This window comes from Sorex fumeus, unplaced genomic scaffold (assembly GCF_029834395.1).
Source record: "Sorex fumeus unplaced genomic scaffold, SorFum_2.1 ptg000098l, whole genome shotgun sequence".
Classification (NCBI taxonomy): Eukaryota; Metazoa; Chordata; class Mammalia; order Eulipotyphla; family Soricidae; genus Sorex; species Sorex fumeus.
In genome coordinates this window covers 61,067,013-61,081,183 of record NW_026606155.1, presented here as the reverse complement: position 1 = coordinate 61,081,183, position 14,171 = coordinate 61,067,013, and positions in this window count along the sequence as shown.

Genomic DNA, 14,171 nt, shown 5'->3' with positions numbered 1-14,171 from the left:
CAGAGGAGGAACCGCGATCTTGGTCCAGCTCACCTGGTGCTTTTTCCCTTTTCCCTGTTCTCCTTTTCTCCGTTGTTGTTTGGGGTCTGGAGGTTCAAAACAAGAGGAGTGGGAGATATGTGGTTTTAAGTTAAACTAGCATTTTTCTTTTTCTTTTTTCTCTTTTTTTCTTTTTTTAATCAACCCCTGCACAGTAAGGGAAGGGGTGTGTGTACAATGGTGAAATGCTGGATTTTCGCTGGTTGGACCCCTCCCCGCCCCCACCGATAGATTATTTGGCTTTGTTGGGTATTTTCAATGACTTACATATCCAATTTCTTAGGATAAAATGTTTCAAAAGTCTGTCTTCAAAACCAATCCCATGCTTTGTCACCGTCAGTATGGGTATGTCCGCACTCACGGTGCAGTTAATATGTCTTTATTCGAGGTCTCTCATCTCACTTTTCCCACAAAAACTTGCAGGGGCTAGGAGAGATAGCCCAATGAGCTGTAGTCTGGTGTTATATGCAGGGTGTCTGCGTGGATCCCTGGAATGGCATAGTTCTCTAGCACTGAGCCTGGAATAGTTCCTGAGCACCAGAAGTGTGACTCTCAAATCAAGTATTTAAAAAAAAAAAAGTCAGACCTGAAAGATTATACAGGGGTTAAGACACTTACCTTGCATGCAGGAAACCCTGTTCTAATCCCAGCTACCACCTGTGGTCTCTCCAGCCCAGAGCGAGGAGTAACTACTAAGCACCCCTGCTACCTCCTCACCCCTACCCCATGTAGTTCAAAGAAAGAAAGAAATTTCACATTTCACTTACTGGTTGGTATGAGCATGACTGGGAAACTTAGTTCTCTGAAAGTAAACTAATGGCTTTTAGATATTTTTTCTTTCCTAGTGAGTATCTAGGGCTGTAGCGATAGCACCGCGAGGAGGGCGTTTGCCTTGCATGTGGCTGACCTGGGTTCAATTCCTCCTTTCCTCTCGGAGAACATGGCAAGCTACTAAAAGTAACCCACCCGCATGGCAGAGCCTGACAAGCTTCCCATGGCATATTAGATACGCCAAAAACAGTAACAACAAGTCTCACAGTGGAGATGTTACTGGTGCCCACTCGAGCAAATTGATGAACAAAGGGAGGACAGTGCTACAGTGCTAATGAGTATCTAAGATCACAATTAGGGTAATACTTATAAATCACATGCAAAGCTATTTCCATGGCTTTAACTTAATGGTAGTTTGTACTTATGTAAGACAAATATAAGAATGTGCAAATGTGGGGTGTGTGTGCATGTGTGTGTGTGTGTGTGGTCACACCCAGTGGTTATTGGAACTCAGGAGACCTGGGATCAAACCAGGCCAGCAGCATGCAAGGCAAATGCCTTCACTCCTGTACTATTTTTCCAGCTGGAATTGTAAAACTTTTTTTTCTTTTTGGGTCACACCCAGGAATGCTCAGGGATTACTCCTGGCGGTGCTTGGGGGACCATACAGGATGCTGGGAATCGAACCCAGGATCAGCCACATGCAAGGCAAACTCCCTACCCGCTGTACTCACGCTCCGGCCCCTGAAATTGTAAAAATTTTAAGGTTTTATGTAGGTTATACCAAATCTTCTATCCCTTTTTCAGTCTTACTCTTCTTCCTAGAGCCCTCTCCTCTCTGCTTCTAGGAAGAAGTGTGAACTGAAGAATGACTCCAGACCAAAATCAGAGTAGAGCATGGGAAGCAACAAATAGAAGCTGTATAGATGGGTGACCTGAGGAATGTTCAGAGGGAGGTGGGCCGAAAATCTGGGTGAAACTTTTTGATTCTCTGCCATGACTTTTACCTGGAGGTGCACCAGATGCAGTAGATGCACTAGTGGGCCAGAGCTCAAGTCACTATCCTCTGAGTCCCACTGCAGCTCAGAGACGGAGGTCTATCCTCCTGGAAGCCCCAATGCCTAGCACATAGTGGGTGTCTAATAGACAGTGACCAGGAATCTGTTTCTGTCCATGAGCCATGGTGACCTCCAGGTGGAGCCAGGCCTATTTGGAAGCCATCTTGTCTAGTAGACTACCTGAAGGGCCTATCTGCATGAGAAGCTGGACAATCTTCTCTAAGGGAATTCTGGTTGACCCGACCAGTCTGAAGCAGCTCAGTGGAGCCTGTGGAGGGGGGCAGGGAAGCTCAGGGAGGGGGCTTGTCTTCTGGCCTTTCCTCCCTCTGCAGTCAGGGGAACAGGGTCTGTGCTAGAGCAAGAGACTAAAAATGAACACTGGAGAGAGGGTGTTGGGTTGCTGCAGTGAATGAGTGGAGAAGCCAAGAGGAGTCCCTTCATCTCTCTCCTCCAGGCTCCATATCATATGGAGTGAGTTAAGACCATGTGGCCGAGGTGGGCTACGTGTGGCCTGATTGCCCTGCTTTACAACTCTTTCTGCTTCAAGGAATATGTATTTGAAGGAGAATTTTCTGAAGAGGGCCACAATTTAAAGGGCAGGGCAGGGAGCTGATAATCCCTGGAAATGGCTAGAATACTTCTTTCCACCTAAAGAATTTTCCTTTGTATATACACTTGATAATCCTGAGAAGAATTACAGGAGAAATAAAGTGTACCAGAAATCTGCAGGAGCTGGAGGATGAAAAGGTGGTCAGGCAAAAATAAAAAAAATTACCTACCCACATCCCAGAATAAATGTTTTGACCCAGGATTTTCAATCCCAGGAATGGACACTTCAGCTTACTATTAAAAGAACATCCCAGCAGCTTGATAACAAAACTGCAGTGAGTCTTATTGCAACTGGAGCAAACGTGTATAACAGATTCTAGTGACCAATGGCCTTAATCTGTCAGAGATTGCTTTGGTTGTGGGCAGTTTAGAAGGATACTCAATCCCCTGCTGCTATCCCTGCTTGGCTAAGATGCCTCTTCATCCATCCAGGGCCTCTTAATAAACCCAGGCTACCAGCCCAGGACCTTGGCAAAGGAACCTGTGATACTGGGGGACCTGGAAGGAAGCACCATGTGTAATCCCAGAGGGAAGCAAACAGCAGCTGAGTGTATGCTAAAGTTGAGCATCTGAGTATTTGATAGCAAACCCCAAGCTAATCATTCAAGTACATTTGTTTTCATTATTTGTGGATTCATTTTGTGTCATGATCATGAATATTAAAATGCTCTTTCTATTAATAACTAAAACAAACTGATTTTCCTGTAATTTAATTATGACAACATTGTCTCGGGTGCACATCTGCGGTTCAGATGCAGGCATTTCTTAATGTGTGTTGAGAGGCTGAGTGAGGAAAAAGTTTGTTGGATTGCTTTGCCTTGGAATTGGGGTGGGGAAAAAGCCATGTGTCCCCCTTCATTTCCCTAAGATGAAGACTCCATAACTCAAATGATTTTTCTAAGATGAAGATTCCATAACTCAAACGATTGAATGGGCCTTGGGTGACTTGGCTCTGTATGGAGTCTCTGGCACTACCAATGACATGCTACTAACTCCTCTCTTTCATCACTCCTAAAACACCTTAGAAGGGGCTAGAAAGACAGTATAGTGGGTAGGGCCTTCTCAGAATTTATTCTAAAAATATAATAAAATGAGTTTATTTTGAAAGGTTTTTCGTTTGCCTCGCACACGGCCAACATGGTCAACCCGAGTTCGATTCCTCCACCCCTCTTGGAGAGCCCGGGCAGAGGAATCGGAGTATCTTGCCCATACAGCAAAGCCTGCCAAGCTACTAATGACGTATTCGATATGCCAAACACAGTAACAAGTCTCACAAAGTTACTGGGCCTGCTCGAGCAAATCGAGTGACAGTGACAGAGAGTTTAATTTAGTTAAGCTCAAAGGGAAAAGCGTGTTAAGACACTTGCAAGTTTTTGCCCTTAAATTACTCTTTTTTGTTATAATTCTTAATTAAAGACAATTAAATTCTTAATTGTCTTGCCCTGCAATGACAATTTTCAGCCAGCATATCTTGTGATAAAGGGTAAGAAGGGAAATAGGCAGAGCTTACCATAAATGAGTTAGTTGACATTGTTAAGAATAATCTTCCAGACTATACATCAGGATTTTCTTCTTCTTTCATTCCAGTTATGGCCCAGTGTTTCCAGGAATTCTACATAAATTTAGCAACGTACAGTATGTTGAATGTAGTGGGGATAATGAGCCACATCTCAGACCACCAGGTTCCATGGTTCATCCCTCAACACACAGAATTCACATTAAGTGGAGCTTCTGAAACAACATTGTGCCTGAAAGGAATTTATGCTTGAGCTCACTGCTATGAATTGGGTTTCGAGAAAGATGCATTTTATTATGCCCCATACCCTATGGAGTTGAGCTAGTTTTGGCCTTTCTAGATATAAGGAAACTACAGAGAAAGTGACAAAGGGTAGGGCACTTGACTTGCATGCGGCTAACCAGTGTTCAATCCCCAACCCTACATAATGTTCCCTGAGTCTACCAGGAATGAGCCCTGAAAGTAGAGCCAGGAGTAAGTTCTGAGCACTGCTGTTACCCCCCAAAACAAAACAAAACCCCCCAAAAATGACATTCTATTAAGTTCTTAATTATTTCGATGCATACCAACAAGTTTAAACCATATTTGTTAATACTTTCCAATTCAGTTGTTGTTTAGATAGAAAATATCTAAAAAAAATCATTGATCTAGCTAAAATCTGTCCTTGATCAAAAAAGTATAGCAACATCGGGGCTGGAGCGATAGCACAACAGGTAGGGCATTTGCTTTGCACGCGGCTGACCCAGGTTCGATTCCCAGCATCCCATGTGGTCCCCTGAGCACCGCCAGGAGCAATTCCTGAGTGGAGAGCCAGGAGTAATCCTGTGCGTCGCCAGGTGTGACCCAAAAAGCAATAAGTAAATAAATAAAGTATAGCAACATCACGCAAATGTTAATACAGAATACTTTAAAAAATAAACTCTTGGTTTGATTTTATATATTTGTAAATTTATTAAAAAAATTATAAAAAAATTTGCCAAAGGTGCTTCCATTTATTAGAATTTCGCCTTGGAATGTACCTATTCTAAATTACTTTAATATTTTAGAATGAGTTAACATTTTCAGAAAAGTTATAAAGATTTATACCCAATACCCTATTTCCCCCAAATCACATCTGATCTCGGTGCAATGCATATCCCAATTTCCAAACCAAAGTCTTCACTGAAGTCATTGTCGTGTTCAGATTCTTTTGTTCCTATTCAGTGGCCTTTTCTTTCCCCAAATCCTGTTGAAATTGTATAGTGATTGAAGTAAGTTCACAATGTTTTGGGGGGACGTGTGTACCAAGTCAGTCCTTTCAGCCTTTGCTCCTGCAGAGCCATTCAGAAATTCCCAGGGGAGGAAGGAAGGGCTACCTACAGAACATGGCTTCCTTCTGCCCTTCCTGACCGCCCACTATAGAGGCCCTGCTGGGGGCCCTCTGCATACACCAGTAAGGCCAGGGCTCTCTGGAATCCAACAGACTGATCTCTCCCTTTCCTAGCCATGGTCGGTGGGGGGGAGGGGGGAGAGGAGGGGACTACTTAAGGCCCAGCAACCCTGGGGTTCACTTTCCAATAGGCCTCCCTTTGTTCATATACATACTTCCTTTTAGCTTCAAAGAGGGATGTGACTGGCCTGAGGTCATGAGTCTCAGATGTCAGTGTTCCTTAGAATCACCTGGTAAGCTTGTCCAAGTACATTTTGTTGGGGCCCAACACAGAGATGCTGAGAGGGTAGGTTTGAGGGAAGCACAATAAATTGCATTTCCACCAGTGTCTCAGGAATTGTCTTTGCTGATCTGTTGTTAACATTGTCAGATCTACTTTTTTGGCCAATCAAATCCTAGCATTACCAGGTGGCTATTAGTTTGGGGGTGGGGAGGCTGGTTACCTTACCCAGTCTAATACAGTGGACCTCAGCCTCAGCTGTAGTAGAATTACTTGGGGTGGAGCCAGAAAGATAGCAAAAAAGATAAGGCACTCGCCTTGCCGACAGTCTCTTTGATTGAATCCTGACTTTTTCCCCATTAATGACTAGGGGCTCCTGAGAACTGCCAGAGACCACTCCTGAGCACTGGTGTGTGGCCCTACCACCCCACTCCACCCCCAAATAGCATCACTTGGAAACTTCTAAAGTTTCCTCCTGTTGGACCTCACCCTAGACTAATAAGTTAGCATCTCTATAAATCAGGCATAGGCATCGTCAATTTTAAAAATACATAAACACTACAGACTAAAAATGAATAAGTAAGATGAAATAAAAACAATAGGGATATGATTAATATTAAGCACCCTGGGCAGTTTCCATGTGTGGCAGTATTGAGAACCACTGGTCCCCGTGAACTAAAGAGAAGAATCTATATTGGGGCCTATTTGTCTTTCCCGCTGAACATTGCAGAAAGGAAGCTGGCAGACCTGCAGCCTCTGGCAGCCACAGAGTCCCCATGAAGACAGCCAAGGCCCAGGATGAAGCTAACACTGAGGAAGGTGGCACAGAGTGTTGAGAGAACTTGGGGCCTTGGTGACATCATTGAGCTGCTTATCTAACTATTCCTGGAGCCTGTGTGTGACTCTGGAGTTTCAGTTATGTGAGACAGGACATTCCCTTGTGTTTGAAGTGACACAGGCTGATTTTTCTCTGAAAGTGTTCTAGATCTTATACTACACCATTTCAGACAGCTACAGCTGTTTGCAGCTGAAAGCATTCAACTTGAGTCATGACAACTATCTCTCCTTCCAGAGGACACCATGTCGCATCTCAAAGTTGGTGCTTCTGTGCTACCAAGAATGTGATTACCTCTCAGAAGTCTGACAGCTTTAACCACGAGGGATTGGGCAAGCAGAGTCGTCTAGGGCTCTCTGTGACTAAAACTCCCCTCTGTTGCCACACTGTATGTTCCTAGCTCTGAACCTGCTATATTTCCTTTCTCCCAATAAAAGAAATGGACAGGGTAAGAAAAGACCTGGAAATTCACCTGAGGTTCTCCCTTCCTACCCAAAGTAAATATTTTCATGACAGTCAAAGATTCTACTTAGAAAATCATCTAGAAAATATTCTACCTAGGAAAGATTCTATTTCCTCTAATTGGAAGCTACAACTGTATGCCTCATGACCTGTTTTCTGAGACTGCAAATGCGTTTTCAGGCAATAATGTCATTTTGATACTTAGAGTAGGGAAATGATTATGAGACATAACTACGCAACATCAAGAGCTCTGTGGGAACAAAGCAAATGTCCAGCAAATGCTTAATGCATACATTTATTGCAGCGGTTGCAAAACAGAATGTGGAGCAAGAATTGCTTGTTTTGAAAAACAGAGAATAAATAAATGTTTAAGGATATCAGATGGTTTCCTTCTACTTAAAAGCAACTTTAATTCTTCCAGGAGGTGATCATTGACTCATTGAAATTAACTACTATTCCCGTCATTCTCTGCTTTGTTGAAAGTGGCTGGAATCTTGTGAATTTCCCAGACTCCTTTGCCAGCTGGCTTAGTCAGAATGCTGCTAGTCAGAAACTGCATATAATGAAGGCTAGACCCTTTCAAATACTAAAACCTCCTGGCAGTGGCGTGGCAGCAAGCAGCCACTGTGGGCTCCAGGAGCCTTCAGCAGTTACAGGAACAGCATCACTGGTTGGGGCAGTGACCCATTTCAACATCATCAACAGCTTCCACATCTACTTCTGAATGGTCATATTGGCATAACCTCTTTACCTTCTCTTCATTCCTTGAGACTCAGGAATGGCACTAGCTTCTAGCAGATGCTTGTCACTAGTTTACCAAACCTTCTACTTTTTGCCCCTCCAACCTTCCCTGGGAGCAAGAAACACTTTTCTGATTGATTCTTTCATTAAATCCCCTCTTCCTGAAGTGTCTCTACTAATTTCTATTTTCCTAGTTAGATACTAAATGAAAAATTCACTCTCAACTCATCTCATGTCTAATATTCTCTAGACACTCAACTTCTACATAGAACTCAACAAATCCTCTCAATGCTACTTCCAGCTTTCAAGTACAACCTTACTTATCTTCCCTGCCTCCATGGCCACTTTTGATCCACGGCCACCTTTTACCCATTTTCCCACAAATGTCCTTCTCTCAATCTTCTTGCTTGATTTTACCTACCATCCATCAAGCCATTCTTAACCTAGAGATCAGAGCAATCTCCCTTAGACAGAACAAGATGGTATCACATTCCTGTGTGAAGCCTCTGCACTTAAAATCCAAACTTATCCACAGGACTTTGAGCTTCTATGATCTCTGAGCCTCTTCTTCACGCACTATAAACCAAGGACACCACTTTTTATTTATGAAACAAACCAAGCTCCCTTCTTCTCAACAACATTGCATGTATGGTATCCTCACCTGGGAATATTCTTTCCCCTGACCCTCAAGAAGGCATATGCTCTTCATTCCCTAAATTATATTTTCTCAACAGGGAAATGACAAAGTGGGTGTTGCCTGCCTCAACTCCTCATTTACGTCTTTCAGAGAACCTATCCAAACCGGACTCCTTGATTTGTTCATTTTTTTCCTTTGAATAGGTCTGTTTAACATCCACTCACAGAAGTCTGAGGGCAGGGATATGCCCACCAGAACCCAGCTTGACACAAGTCAGATGTTCACTATACATTCCTCCAAAATGCTGCTTATTTAAGTGTTTCTGTATGCATGCACAGAAATCAAACAAATGTGCCCTATTTCCATAAACTCTATATTATTGGCTTTTAAATAATGTTTTCCTAAGGAATAAGCCAAAAGTTAATTAACATCTACAAAGTAGCAGGAACAAAACACAAACATTTTGGAAAAACAGACCAAACTGATAAAAATAAGAAGAGCTGAAAAAAATCTTCCCATGAGATAGTAGCAAAATGTTCTACCAAATCTGATTTCGTTTACATTCTTCTTTTGACAAATCTGCTTTGCCTAAATTGATTTAAGTCCATTAGCTTAAGCTGATTTAGCTATCCAGCGTGGGCTCTAAGTCACTTTGAAGACTCTATAAACAAGTAGAACTTCATTTGGAATCAGATTTTAATTTTTAAACTTTTGTATCTCCTGCTTTCCTGTGCCCTTCATTTAGGCATTCATTCAATCAGCCAGTGAGAAAACTTGGTGTATACCTTCTGTGGGCCAGATACCATACAAAGTTCAGGAGGCCGAGGTGAATCAGACAGTAGGATTCCTGTGCTTCTGAGGCTGCCATGCACAGGAAGGGATCATCAGCCAGGAAGCCCATAACTAAGAACAATAATTTCAGCTTGTGAATCAGAGCCGTGAGAAAATCCAACAGAACCAGGTATCAGGTGGTGCAGGGGGAATGTCAAGTTATCAGTGGGAGAAACTTTCCCAAGACAGCAGTGGTTGACCTGCCCAGTATTACCAAGTGGATCCAGCAGGGCTACACTGACAACTCAGAGTTCCTAAGGATGGCACCCCTCCGACCCCACTACCCAGGTCATGCAAGTGAGCGGGGGGGAGGGACCAGCCAAGAAAGTAAAGAATATGTTATTAGTGAATATGTTAACGGAGTTCTGAGCTGCCCCAACTCCATTACACTGACACCACGACAACTGCTTGAATACTTTTAGAGGGGGCAATCCTGAGCACAGAGCCAGGAATAGCCCCTGATCACTGCTTAGTGTGACTCCAAAATATAAAAAATAAAAGATGACTTTGGCGGCTTGAAAAAGGTTGGAGGTGCTGATGATAGTGGTTCTGAGGTTGGAGCACAGATGTGTCAAATGATGGAGGGAACCAACTTTTCTGGAGTGAGGGCAACAAGGCATTGTTTTTCTCCAGAGAGGTTTAAGAATCTCCACCTTTAGTTAAAAAAAAGAAAAAGTACCTCCAAAAACTTCCTGTCTTATTTGAGACTTATATGACTACCCAATCTCAAGTCCTTGGAGGGAATTCTGGGACATTGGTCACCCTTCTGGTTTCCAGATGTTTTAAGAGTTCCTGAACCTCTGATGGGTCTGGAGACATAAGGAATGCATTGTGGGTGTTGGTTGGTGGCATTCCCAGCTTCTCCTGGCAGCCTGCTGGGGAAAACTGAGATGGAAGGCAGATTTCTGACATATGCCCTCCCTATGATGTTTATCACAGGGTACAGAGTCCCTGCTCCCCTGACCCCATTACTCTGGGTTTTGCCCATATGCTTAACTATGTGTGGACTTCTCTGATGGACAGCTGAGACTTTATCCAAAGTAGCTTCCACCTTCTAGAGTGAGTCACAGCCATGTGGCCTCTTTGGCCCAAACAGGAGCTCTGGTGAGACAGCCACCTGCCTGGTGAGCTGCACTTCACTGTGCATTCACCTTCTGGGATATTGGCTCTTCCCGGGAAGAAGCATGGAGTGGGCTGTGGAGGGCAACAGAAGCTGGAGTTTCTGATAACATTTCCCTGATTCACAGAGCATGAAAGGACTCTGCCATGTACCTTTTCATTTTTCTGAGCACAATTCTGAATATAACTATCTTAAAGATTCAGTTCAGAGCCAGAGCAATAATACAGTAGTTAGGGCATTTGCCTTGCACACAGCCAACCAGGGTTCGATCCCTGGCATCCCATTTGGTTCTCCTATCACTGCCAGGAATAATTCCTAAGTGCAGAGCAGGAGTAACCCCTATGCATCACTGGGTGTGATTCAAATAGGGAAAGAAAAAAAAAAGATTCAGTTCAATTTTTAAGAAACAATTTACTCAGAGCACTTCAGAATTGAATTTGAATTGAAATCTTAAGGATTGAGTACTGGCTAAAGGGAAAGGCAAATTAGATTAAAAACAAACAAACAAACAAAAAAGAGTCTGAGAGGCACCACAAGATAATATTGACCCCCTTCGCGGGGGGGATGCGTGCATTTATCAGACCTACTTGGATAACTGTGGTAATATTAACAATGAAAAATAAATCTTTGGGGGCCAGTGTGATAGTATAGTGGGTAGGGCATTTGCCTTCCACGTGGCTGACCAGGGATTGATCCCCCACACCCAGTATGGTGCCCTGAGCCTACCAGGAGTGATCTCTGAGCACAGAGCTGGAAGTGAGTCCTGAGCACAATCAGGTATGACTCAAAAACAAAAAATAGCTAAAAAATATCTATTTATATGAAATAATATGTGAAATCTATTTAGTGTTTTTTCCCTATTTTTATGGGAAAGAACGGGAGGGAAAGGAACGGGAGGGGAAGGAAGGAGAGGGAAGAGGAGAGAAGATAAGGGAATGGGAACAGAAGGAAACAGAAGGGTGGGAAGGAGAGGAAAGGGAGGGAAAGAAAGGAAAGGAGAAGGAATGGGAAGGGAGGGGTGGTAAGAAGAAGGGGAGGAAAGGGGAGGGGAGAGAAGGGAAGGAAGAGGGAGGGAAAGGAAGGGGAAGAAAGGGGAAGGGAGAGGAGGGGAGGGTGAACAGAGGGAACTGATGGGTGAAAAGGGGAGGGAAGGGACAGAAGGAAAGGAAAGGGAAGGGAAGGAAAGGAAAGGAAAGGAAAGGAAAGGAAAGGAAAGGAAAGGAAAGGAAAGGAAAGGAAAGGAAAGGAAAGGAAAGGGGATGGGAGGGGAGGAGAAAAGAAGGGATGGGAAGGGGCTGAGAAAGGAGGGGAGGGGAGGGAGGGAAAGGAAGGGGAGGAAAAGAGGAGGAAGGTAAGGGAAGGGGCAGGGAGGAAAAAGGAAGGAGGGAAGGGAAGGGAAGGGAAGGGAAGGGAAGGGAAGGGAAGGGAAGGGAAGGGAAGGGAAGGGAAGGGAAGGGAAGAGAGAGGAAGGGAGGGAAGGGAAGGGAGGGGAAGAAGAAGAAGAAGAAGAAAGGAAGCAGGAACAGTTGGGGAGAGGGAAAAGATGGAGAAGGGCGTAATTTAAGAAAGCCAAGGGAACCATGTTTGACTACATACAGTGGTGCTTACTACATGGGCACCTGCCTCTCTATATTTCAAAGTTTTATGCCTCCTTAGCTTTGAAAAGTAATTATTGTAAACAAACACATAAGCTCACATCTTGATTTATGAGACTAATCTTTCCTGCTAACCTGGTTTATTCCCCTCCTCTCCTTGAAGGGTTTCCAAACCACCCCAGCAGCAGCCAGTGTTTGCCAAGCAACTGGCACAATGGAGGCAAAGGGAATACCCAGGTGATTTTTTTCAAAGATAAGAACTTTGCAGAGGGGCTAGAGCAATAGCACAGTGGTTAGGGCATTTGCCTTGCATGTGGCCAACCCGAGTTTGATTCCTCACATCCCATATGGTCCCCCGAGCACCACCAGTACTAATTCCTGAGTGCACGAGCCAGGAGTAACCCCTGCGCATTGCCAGATGTGACCAAAAAATCAAAAAGAAAAAAAAAAGAACTGTGTAGAGCTGCCTGATGTCAAAAAGCCTACTCAGCTTTGAGAGTGATAAGGAGCTTGGAGACACTGCTGTCTTCTTGTTAATCAGGAGCGAAATAGCAGCTGTGTTTCACATGGGAAGGAGGAAGGGTCAGGGATAGGACCCGTGATGGGATGGCAGCTGCTCCCAGCTCCTAGGTGCCCACTCAAGGCTGAGGGACCAGGCGGACATAGGACTCTAGCTGCTAGAGTTAGTCTTTCTCTGAAAGGAACAGTGGTTTAACCTCTGGAGAACGGGACTGGGGACCATGCAAGTCTGAGGACACAGGGCTGGGGAACACTGCACAGTCAGCTGGATTTCAGTGGGTAGAGAATTTCAGAACCACCTGTGGAACTTTATCAGCCTCTCAGTTTTGACCCTTCTCTTTCCGATGCCATCCAGACCCTCTGTCTCTCTCTGTCCCCTCCTCTCCCTGTGTAATGGAAGGGGTTGTGACAGAATGGGCCATCTTCCTCGATGTGTGGCAGCAAAGAGTGAGAAGAGGTTTGGAGGAAGTTGAACCTGGGTCTTAAAGCCTTTAAGAAAAAGAAACTCAAAATAGCACATGCCTACAAATCAATACAAAATGTACTCAGAGAACTCCAGAGTCACAGACCCTCTATTGCATTCTTTCTCAGACCTGGGACACCATTGTATTATAGGAAGGCACCATTATGGATCCATTTCCCTATTGATATATTGGTGTGTTACGATCTTTTCTCTTATATACAACATTGCCTTGGAAGGCTTTGTACATACAGTAATTCCCACACTTCAGAGCATATCTTTAGGGTAAATGCCTACAAGTAAAACCACTAGGGCAAGAAGATTCTGTTTGTAATTTTGATACATATCAATTAACCCTGGGCTGGAGCGATAGCTCAGCTGGTAGGGCATTTGCCTTGCATGCAGCCAATATGGCTGACCTGAGTTCGATTCCTCCGTCCCTCTCGGAGAGCCCGGCAAGCTACCGAGAGTATCTCTCCAGCACAGCAAAGCCTGGCAAGCTACCTGTGATGTATTCGATATGCCAAATACAGTAACAACAAGTCTCACGATGAAGACGTTACTGAGCCCGCTCGAGCAAATCGATGAACAACGGGAGGACAGTGATAGACAGTGATCAATTAACCCACTATAAAAAGTGTTCCAGTTTACAGTCTTACCAGCAAGAACTAAGAGTGTCTGTTTCCAACACCTTGCTCACATAATATTCTTCTTTTTCTTTTGCCAATCCGATAAAAATACTATCTCTTCGTCTGGTTTGGAACTGTAGAAATTTGAACACATTTTTATATGCTTGAGCAGTTATTTGGGTTCTTGGTGCATTGTTCCTGTCCTTTGCCTGGTTTTCCACACTTGATAAATAAATAATAGCCATTTTGTCACTGAATTGTAGAAATAATTATATTTTATAAAACTGTTTAGCCCCATAATATACAAATAATATACAAATATTTTCAGTTACTATTATTTTTGTTGCAGGGCTGCAGATTAGATCAGGATCTCACTCATACAAGGAAAGTTATTTTATTGGCGTTTAGCTTAGCTTTAGGGCCCTAGAGGAGAAACAAAGTCAATGGGGAAAAAAGACAAAAAGGCAAGTTTAAGTATACATATTAGTAGATGAGTTTTCTGTCATTTGCACCAGCAAGCATGGGATCAGGATTATTCATCAGTGAGTCCCTATCCTTATTTTATTGTTGTTTCACATATGGATATTTTGCCATTAGATTTCTTTGCTCGAGCGGGCCCAGTAACGTCTCCATTGGAGATTTTGTTGTTACTGTGTCTGGCATATCAAATACTCTCGGTAGCTTGCCGGGCTCTCCGAGA